Source organism: Pan troglodytes, chromosome 4 (assembly GCF_028858775.2).
Source record: "Pan troglodytes isolate AG18354 chromosome 4, NHGRI_mPanTro3-v2.0_pri, whole genome shotgun sequence".
NCBI classification, from domain to species: domain Eukaryota; kingdom Metazoa; phylum Chordata; class Mammalia; order Primates; family Hominidae; genus Pan; species Pan troglodytes.
This window is the reverse complement of record NC_072402.2, coordinates 159,947,013-159,957,561: the sequence shown is the minus strand read 5'-3', so window position 1 is coordinate 159,957,561 and position 10,549 is coordinate 159,947,013. Positions and strand designations below refer to the sequence as shown.

Sequence of the window (10,549 nt, the reverse complement as noted above, 5' to 3'; positions counted from 1 at the left end):
TACTTGAACCCCGGTGGCGGAGATTGCAGTGAGCCGAGATCAGGTTGCTGCAGTCCAGCCTGGGCGACAGAGTGAGACTCTGTCCCAAAAAAAGAATGTCCTGAGAATAGGAGAATTTATTATGTAAAGTTACTCTTTCCAAGCAGTATATAGGCAGATCTTTAAAAAGGAGATACAGGTGGGGAGAATATGATGGGCATATGAAGTTTACTATGTATGTTTTTAATGTGACCTAAAGTAGACATGGGAGTAGAGAATCCATAAACCCAGAAGGGTTCACATTGTGTGCAAGATTTTTGTGGTTATGATTTGAATTCTCACCAGAGCATGTCAAACTATGAGAAGCCTGGAATTTTTTCATATATATACATGAATATACATCTATTTGAGAGTTGGTAATTAATCAAGGGGTCTCTAGGGCAAGGTCAGTGTAGAGGTTAGAGATTGTATTGGAAGGGGTCAGGATATCCCTGAGGAGGACTGAAGCAGAACAGCTGACATTCAGGCAGTTAAAAGACTTTGCTTACTTCACAATAGGAAACTGAGCCAACTCTGCACCAAACTCTGGAATTCTGTGCAGTAACCTTCCTTGTGGTTTGAGAATGTTATCAGCATCAAGATTCTTTCCCCAAAGAAATTGGAGCCAAGGGACAATCTGATAAGAAATGGAGAATGCAAGCCCCTTGGGTTGGCAGGAGCAGATAATTAGCATCTAATTTTCTACCAGAGCTAATTAAGCCCTCTCACTTGCTGCATTTCTCTTCAGCGCCCTTCTTTCTCAGAACTATGGTGCCTGTTGAGCCTGAAGCTTGAAGGTTGTGCTGTAGATGTTGCTTATCTTTATAGAGGAGTCCCTTTCCCCCTTGAAGTTAATGGAGTAAGTTAGGTTCCAATAGTACTAGGAATTTGTATGTGAGAGATTCCATTTCCAAGGGTGAAGCTTCTCTCCAAGATACAGCTATTTTAAGGAGTATGTGGCAAGAATACATATTAAAGGCAAATTTTATGCATAACTAAGGTTTATTGAATGCTTATTAAATATATGCTATTTCATGCATAAAATGGGAATAAAACTTAAAATGTATATGTAATAAACACTGTAGTAAGAGTTTCACAATCATTATTTTATTTAAACCTCATGACCATCCCATGATATAGGAATTTTCACTGCTTAACACTGTAGGAACAAGTTTGGTTAGGAATTTGCATCTTGAATTCAACCCCAAATCAGGGTGAGCTCAGAGGCAGTGCTGTATCCATTACACTATTTATTCTTGGAATAATTTTTATGTTAAACTCCCTTTCTCTGTGTTCTCTTTAATCTTAGATGGAGTGTCTGTTTCTCCCTTTCACTTTCCAGCTTATGATAAATAGGGGTACAGGAATTAGTAAATCTACTCTATCAAGCCCCATTGAAATATATGCATATATAGATTACATATATAATATATAATAGTTATATTTATGTATATATATATAATGATTACAATTTTAGGAGCAAGAAGTGAGAAAAATCACAGCTACAACAACAAACACTATTTTATTTCTTCAGTATGATCCAACTCATTCATTATCGTGATGCTAAGGCCTTCCCAGATATTTAATCATCAATGATTATATTAGATTCCTCAGAACTTAAGTATGATAAGGCAATTATGATTGTCAATCATAATTATTGGCAGATTTTTATAATTATCTCTTTAATATCCATATAATCTAATTATCATACTCCATTTCTAAACCATACCAGAAAATTAAAGTCTTACTGTATATGATTTGAACAATATGCTTAAAAGTCTTTCCTGTTTCTTCAACTAAAATAGCTATGTAGTACACGGAAACAAGTACATGTGTGGAGATATAGATAAGTAATGTGTGTGTGTGTGCGTTTGTGTGTATGTGTAATAATGATCAATTCCAGCTATAGAGTCCTTCATATCTGTCAGGCCTCTGAGCCCAAGCTAAGCCATCATATCCCCTGTGACCTGCAGGTACACATCCAGATGGCCGGTTCCTGCCTTAACTGATGACATTCCACCACAAAAGAAGTGAAAATGGCCTGTTCCTGCCTTAACTGATGAAATTGTCTTGTGAAATTCCTTCTCCTGGCTCATCCTGGATCAAAAGCTCCCCTACTGAGCACCTTGTGACCCCCCACTCCAGCCCACCAGAGAACAACCCCCTTTGACAGTAATTTTCCTTTATCCACCCAAATCCTATAAAATGGCCCCACCCTTATCTCCCTTCGCTCACTCTCTTTTCGGACTCAGCCCGCCTGCACCCAGGTGAAATAAACAGCCATGTTGCTCACACAAAGCCTGTTTGGTGGTCTCTTCACACAGACGCGCATGAAATTTGGTGCAGTGACTCGGATCGGGGGACCTCCCTTGGGAGATCAATCCCCTGTCCTCCTGCTCTTTGCTCGGTGAGAAAGATCCACCTACGACCTCAGGTCCTCAGACTGACCAGCCCAAGAAACATCTCACCAATTTCAAATCCGGTAAGCGGCCTCTTTTTACTCTGTTCTCCAACCTCCCTCACTATCCCTCAACCTCTTTCTCCTTTCAATCTTGGCACCACACTTCAATCTCTCCCTTCTTTTTATTTCAATTCCTTTCATTTTCTGGTAGAGACAAAGGAGACACGTTTCATCTGTAGACCCAAAACTCTGGTGCCGGTCACGGACTAGGGAAGGCAGCCTTCCCTTGGTGTTTAATCATTACAGGGACGCCTGATTCTTCACCCAGGTTTCAGAGGTGTCAGAGCACGCAGGGATGCCTGCCTTGGTCCTTCACCCTTAGTGGCAAGTCCTGCTTTTCTGGGGAAGGGGCAAGTACCCCAACCCCTTCTCTCCATGTCTCTACCCCTTCTCCACCTTTCTGGGGGGCAAGAAACCCTCAACCACTTCTCCCTCACCCTTAGTGGCAAGTCCCGCTTGTCTGGGGGAGGGGTAAGTACCCCAATCTCGTATCTCTGTGCCCCAATCCCTTATTTCTGCACCCCGACCTCTTATATCTCTGCGCCCTGATCCCTTATTTCCGTGCCCCAACCTCTTATATCACTGCGCCCCAATCCCTTATTTCCGTGCCCCAACCTCTATCTCTGCACCCCGATCCCTTATTTCTGTGCCCCAACCTTGTATCTCTGCACCCCAACCCCTTCTCTGCTTTTCTGGAGGGCAAGAACCCCTCACCCCTTCTCCGTGTCTCTACTCTTTTCTCTGGGCTTGTCTCCTTCACTATGGGCAAGCTTCCACCTTCCATTCCTCCTTCTCCCTTAGCCTGTGTTCTTAAGAACTTAAAACCTCTTCAACTCTCACCTGACCTAAAATCTAAGCATCTTATTTTCTTCTGCAATGCCACTTGACCCCAATACAAACTTGACAGTAGTTCCAAATAGCCGGAAAATGGCACTTTCAATTTTTCCATCCTACAAGATCTAAATAATTCTTGTCATAAAATGGGCAAATGGTCTGAGATGCCTGACGTCCAGGCATTCTTCTACACATCGGTCCCTCTCTAGTCTCTGTTCCCAATGCAACTCATCCCAAATCTTCCTTCTTTCTCTCCCGCCTGTCCCCTCAGTCCCAACCCCAAGCGTTGCTGAGTCTTTCTAATCTTCCTTTTCTACAGACCCATCTGACCTCTCCCCTCCTCCCCGGGCTGCTCCTTGCCAGGCTGAGCTAGGTCCCAATTCTTCCTCAGCCTCTGCTACTCCACCCTATAATCTTTTTATCGCCTCCCCTCCTCACACCTGGTCCGGCTTACAGTTTCGTTCCGTGACTAGCCCTCCCCCACCTGCCCAGCAATTTACTCTTAAAAAGGTGGCTGGAGCTAAAGGCATAGTCAAGGTTAACACTCCTTTTTCTTTATCCCAAATCAGATAGCCTTTAGGCTCTTTTTCATCAAATATAAAAATCCAGCCCAGTTCATGACTCATTTGGCAGCAACCCTGAGACACTTTACAGCCCTAGACCCTAAAAGGTCAAAAGGCCGTCTTATACTCAAAATACATTTTATTACCCAATCTGCTCCCTACATTAAATAAAACTCCAAAAATTAAATTCCAGCCCTCAAACCCCACAACAGGATTTAATTAACCTCACCTTCAAGGTGTACAATAATAGAAAAAAGTTGCAATTCCTTGCCTCCACTGTGAGACAAACCCCAGCCACATCTCCAGAACATAAGAACTTCCAAATGCCTGAACCGCAGGGGCCAGGCGTTCCTCCAGAACCTCCTCCCCCAGGAGCTTGCTACGAGTGCCAGAAATCTGACCACCAGGCCAAGGAATGCCTGCAGCCCAGGATTCCCCCATCTGTGTGGGACCCCACTGGAAATCGGACTGTTCAACTCACCTGGCAGCCACTCCCAGAGCCCCTGGAACTCTGGCCCAAGCCTCTCTCACTGACTCCTTCTCAGCTTACCGGCTGAAGACTGACGCTGCCCGATCGCCTCGGAAGCCCCGTAGACCATCACGAACGCCGAGCTTCAGGTAACTCTCACAGTGGAGGGTAAGTCCGTCCCCTTCTTAATCAATACGGAGGCTACCCACTCCACATTACCTTCTTTTCAAGGGCCTGTTTCCCTTGCCTCCATGACTGTTGTGGGTATTGACGGCCAGGCTTCTAAACCTCTTAAAATTCCCCAACTCTGTTGCCAACTTAGACAACACTCTTTTATGCACTCTTTTTTAGTTATCCCCACCTGCCCAGTTCCTTTATTAGGCCGAGACACTTTAACTAAATTATCTGCTTCCCTGACTATTCCTGGGCTACAGCTGCATCTCATTGCTGCCCTTCGTCCCAATCCAAAGCCTCCTTTGCGTCCTCCTCTTGTATCCCCCCACCTTAACCCACAAGTATAAGATACCTCTACTCCCTCCTTGGCGACCGATCATGCACCCCTTACCATCTCATTAAAACCTAATCACCCTTACCCCGCTCAATGCCAATATCCCATCCCACAGCATGCTTTGAATGGATTAAAGCTTGTTATCACTCGCCTGCTACAGCACGGCCTTTTAAAGCCTATAAACTCTCCTTACAATTCCCCCATTTTACCTGTCCTAAAACCAGACAAGCCTTACAAGTTAGTTCAGGATCTGAGCCTTATCAACCAAATTGTTTTGCCTATCCACCCCATGGTGCCAAACCCATATACTCTCCTATCCTCAATACCTCCCTCCACAATCCATTATTCTGTTCTGGATCTCAAACATGCTTTACTATTCCTTTGCACCCGTCATCCCAGCCTCTCTTCGCTTTCACTTGGACTGACCCTGACACCCATCAGGCTCAGCAAATTACCTGGGCTGTACTGCCCCAAAGCTCCACAGACAGTCCCCATTACTTCAGTCAAGCCCAAATTTCTTCCTTATCTGTTACCTATCTCAGCATAATTCTCATAAAAACACACATGCTCTCCCTGCTGATTGTGTCTGATTAATCTCCCAAACCTCAATCCCTTACAAACCAACAACTCCTTTCCTTCCTAGGCATGGTTAGTGTGGTCAGAATTCTTACACAAGAGCCAGGACCTCACCCTGTAGGCTTTCTGTTCAAACAACTTGACCTTACTGTTTTAGCCTAGCCATCATGTCTCTGTGCAGTGGCTGCTGCCACCCTAATACTTTTAGAGGCCCTCAAAATCACAAACTATGCTCAACTCACTCTCTACATTTCTCATAACTTCCAAAATCTATTTTCTTCCTCCCAGCTGACGCATATACTTTCTACTCCCCGGCTCCTTCAGCTGTACTCACTCTTTGTTAAGTCCCACAGTTACCATTGTTCCTGGCCCGGACTTCAATCCGGCCTCCCACATTATTCCTGATACCACACCTGACCCCCATGACTGTATCTCTCTGATCCACCTGACATTCACCCCATTTCCCCATATTTCCTTCTTTCCTGTTCCTCACCCTGATCACGTTTGATTTATTGATGGCAGTTCCACCAGGCCTAATCGCCACACACCAGCAAAGGCAGGCTATGCTATAGTACAAGCCACTAGCCCGCCTCTTAGAACCTCTCATTTTCTTTCCATCGTGGAAATCTATCCTCAAGGAAATAACTTCTCAGTGTTCCATCTGCTATTCTACTACTCCTCAGGGATTATTCAGGCCCCCTCCCTTCCCTACACATCAAGCTCCAGGATTTGCCCCCACCCAGGACTGGCAAATTAGCTTTACTCAACATGCCTCGAGTCAGATAACTAAAATACCTCTTAGTCTAGGTAGACACTTTCACTGGATAGGTACAGGCCTTTCCTACAGGGTCTGAGAAGACCACCGCAGTCATTTCTTCCCTTCTGTCAGACATAATTCCTCAGTTTAGCCTTCCCACCTCTATACAGTCTGATAACAGACCAGCCTTTATTAGTGAAATCAGCCAAGCACTTTTTCAGGCTCTTAGTATTCAGTGAAACCTTTATATCCCTTACGGTCCTCCATCTTCAGGAAAAGTAGAACAGACTAAAGGTCTTTTAAAAACACACCTCACCAAGCTCAGCCACCAACTTAAAAAGGACTGGACAATACTTTTACCACTTTCCCTTCTCAGAAGTCAGAGCTGTCCTCAGAATGCTACAGGGCACAGCCCACTTGAGCTCCTGTATAGATGCTCCTTTTTATTAGGCCCCAGTCTCATTCCAGACACCAGACCAACTTAGACTGTGCCCCCAAAAAACTTGTCATCCCTGCTATCTTCTGTCTAGTCATACTCCTATTCACCATTCTCAACTACTCATACATGCCCTGCTTTTGTTTACACTGCCGGTTTACACTGTTTCTCCAAGCCATCACAGCTGATATCTCCTGGTGCTATCCCCAAACTGCCACTCTTAACTCTTGAAGTAAATAAATAATCTTTGCTGACAGGACTATGCTGAATTTCCTTAGGAACTCTCTAATTAGATGTCCTGGGTCCTCCCAATTCTTAGACCTTTAGTACCTGTTTTTCTCCTTCTCTTATTCCATTTAGTTTTTCAATTCATACAAAACCGTATCCAGGCCATCACCAATAATTCTAAATGACAAATGTTTCTTCTAACAGTCCCACAATATCACCCCTTACCACAAAATCTTCCTTCAGCTTAATCTCTCCCACTCTAGGTTCCCACGCTGCCCCTAATCCCCCTCAAAGCAGCCCTGGGAAACATCGCCCATTATCTCTCCATACCACCCCCAAAAATTTTCACCATCTCAACACTTTACCACTATTTCATTTTATTTTTCTTATTAATATAAGAAGACAGGAATGTCAGGCCTCTGAGCCCAAGCTAAGCCATCATATCCCCTGTGACCTGCAGGTACACATCCAGATGGCCGGTTCCTGCCTTAACTGATGACATTCCACCACAAAAGAAGTGAAAATGGCCTGTTCCTGCCTTAACTGATGACACTGTCTTGTGAAATTCCTTCTCCTGGCTCATCCTGGCTCAAAAGCTCCCCTGCTGAGCACCTTGTGACCCCCCCCACTCCAGCCCGCCAGAGAACAACCCCCTTTGATAGTAATTTTCCTTTATCCACCCAAATCCTATAAAATGGCCCCACCCTTATCTCCCTTCGCTCACTCTCTTTTCGGACTCAGCCCGCCTGCACCCAGGTGAAATAAACAGCCATGTTGCTCACACAAAGCCTGTTTGGTGGTCTCTTCACATGGACGTGAGTGAAAATATCTCAGCATAAATTTCACTTCTACTACTCACTTGCTATGTAAACTTTAAAAAATTACTTACTCTCTAAGCCTCACTTTCCTAACGCTGTCAGAGTTGCCAGAAAAATCAAATAAAATAACTGCATGAAAAGCACTAATCATAATGCCCAAGTCATGATAAGCAAACCCTGAATAGTTGCTGTTATTAATTATGATTATGTCCCTGGATTCACAGTTTGCTCAACTTATCCATCTTATTCCCATTATAAGAAGCTAGAAAGAAGTACAAACAATTCTGAACTTTTTGTTTGTTTCATGGTTGGTCGTATTTCCCCTCATTTCCTTTATTCATCATTACTTTTGGTACTGAGGATTTAAAAAATTAAGTATGAGTGTATTCACCTTGTTATTTATTTTCTGTATTTTGACCTTTTGACATTTGGGGCCTTTCTATTCCAGCCCCTCCTGTGGTTTCTCTAGTTCCTAATTCCTAAAGATAGTAAACAACTCCACCAAGAGTGAGCTTTTCAAATGCAAACCAACCAATCCAGAGTTCACACTTCAACAAATTCCCTTACTGGGCCCTCACACTCTGGGCCACTATCCCACTCTCTGCTTGGCTAATCATTCCAGGGCCAGGTGCCAGACAATTAAGGATAGCTCCTCTGGGCCCCAGAGCCCATGGCAATTAAATCTACTTACCAGCCTTCCCAGGGTCCTTCTTCTGGGAATCACTGTTAAGGCTCTTGCCCACACTTTCCACCCTCATCCCCACCCTCTGATAGACCCCAGTGCTGCCATGTGTGACCACTCTCAGTGTGAGTCTATTTCTTGGGATCTGTGAATAAAACCTGTGAGCCTATTTCTTGGAATCTGTGAATAAAACCAACTACCATTTCAATGGCAATTGTCTCTTAATCTGTTGGCCTTGCCATACCTGACTAATAATAGAATCTATATTTTGAAACACAAGTAATTCCAGAATAAATATAACTATAGCTCTATAGCTATCTCCTCCATTTGACTGTAGAGTTCTTGAGAACAGATTTGTCTACACTAACCAATTGATTCTAAGTAAATATTTTTGAATGAATGAATTTATTGCATATCTAAAATGCACAGACATAACTTTATTTGGGAGAAATATCTGCAGTTTTAAAAGTTAATGAATATATACTCATGAATGTCTAATCAGACTGTTCATATATATTTAAACAATCAAGCAAATTCCTATTAGGGAACATACAATATGACTCTTCATTTTATTGTGAGAACTCCCATGTAGATGGGAAATTTCTCCTCTGCCCTCTTAGGGTCTCCAGCCGGGCCTACGACTTAAACTGAAATAATTCAGATGAATATGAGAAAAGTATGCAAGTTTTATTAGGATAGTGCATGTATATGGGAGTCACAAGAAAATGAAGACCCAGAGAAGTGACAAGAGCAGAAAGTTTATATACCTTTTAGAAAAATAATTGATAAATTTGTGAAGAAATGGCTTGAAGAAGGGGTTTGGGCTAGGGGCAAAAAAAAATGTAGGTGAGTCACTAAGAGATAGGTGCAGAAAACTAATGGAAAATATGGCTTTCTCACGAAATTTGTACAGATTCATTTCAGCATCCATTTTAATCTCTGATGATAAGGATGTTTCTCTCTCCTTGGTACTAGGAAGGCACTTTTCTCACGGGATGTGTTACAGCCTGTTTTTAAGTAGAAAGGGGAGGTCAAAAGGCCCTTCCTGCATCTGCTGTTTCTCATGTGCCTTCAGCTCAACATAATCAATATAGCAAAGTGGCATATTTTGGGATGGCATGTCCTAAACTTCTACACCAGCGGAGAAACTGTTTCCCAGAGGGCACAGTACTGGAACTCTGCAACACTGACAATGTAGGATAAAGAAAGGGCTCCAGGTTAGGTGTCCTGAAAGTTTTGATGGAGGACAGAAGACACATTATATTCTGTCAGCCCCCTAAGGCTGCTGGGAAGCTTTGTGAGTCTTGTTTCATACTAATGTGTGATTTTTAAAAAGTTTTTGGCTCAAACAATTTCCTTGTTATTAGAGAGCCTCTTTAACAAGATAGAAGTATTTCAAATGAGTGCTTGGCTCATGAGTACCAAGGAATTAGGTAGAGGATGGATGTTAGCTACCTTGTTGGAGTGTCAAGCAGTATGAAATAGCCTTCAGACCTACTTTTAGAGATTACTGAAACAGGGAACCCTTTGAAATACTAGAGAATAAATCCAATAGATCTTTCTGCTGTAACTAGCATCTGCTCTGGCAGGCTAAGAAATAATATAAAATAAACTTATTTTGCCCAGGTTAATTCTGTTTCTGCTCGGAAGTGCATTATTTACAACCTATACTCAATAAATGTATGTTTAGCACATTAATCAATGTTTAGATGTAATTCTTCTAGCAAAGTCACCTAGACAATACTTGATTCATTAAGCTTTTCTTCCTACGAAATCAAAATGCTTTTGAAGAAGCCAAATCTACATTAGACACATTATTTTTTTAAAAGCTCACATATACATTAGAATGTTTTCATAATACTATAAAGTTCAATTAAAACAAGACTCTAGTATAGGAAAAAAATGTGAAGGGCTTCAAAATGGACCAAAAAGATTACTGAGTGTTCTGTCTAGTACTGTCTCCAGGTTATCCTTGCTTTTCAGTGTTTTTGAACTATTTTATAACCTTATAAATTATAGAAAACTAATAATTATATAAAAAGTCAATTTTATAACAATGAAAATAGTGTACAATTGATTACTGCTCTGTGGAGACTGACCAGTTTTGCCAGTTTCGCATCTATTTAGCAAATTACTTCAGCATTCCTGAGGTAGCATTCCTACAGTCACCTTCCCTTTAGTCTTCCTTTGAGAATCTAA

The 10,549-nt window shown here is 42.5% G+C and overlaps 1 long non-coding RNA gene across 1 annotated transcript; it reads left to right on the top strand.

Annotated features, from left to right (window-relative positions):
• Window positions 1–2,411: 2,411 nt before the first annotated feature.
• Window positions 2,412–8,043, top strand: LOC129144039 (uncharacterized). Its single transcript, XR_008548125.1, has 3 exons — window positions 2,412–2,500; window positions 4,215–4,494; window positions 7,311–8,043. It is a non-coding gene; the product is annotated as an uncharacterized LOC129144039 (long non-coding RNA).
• Window positions 8,044–10,549: the final 2,506 nt, after the last annotated feature.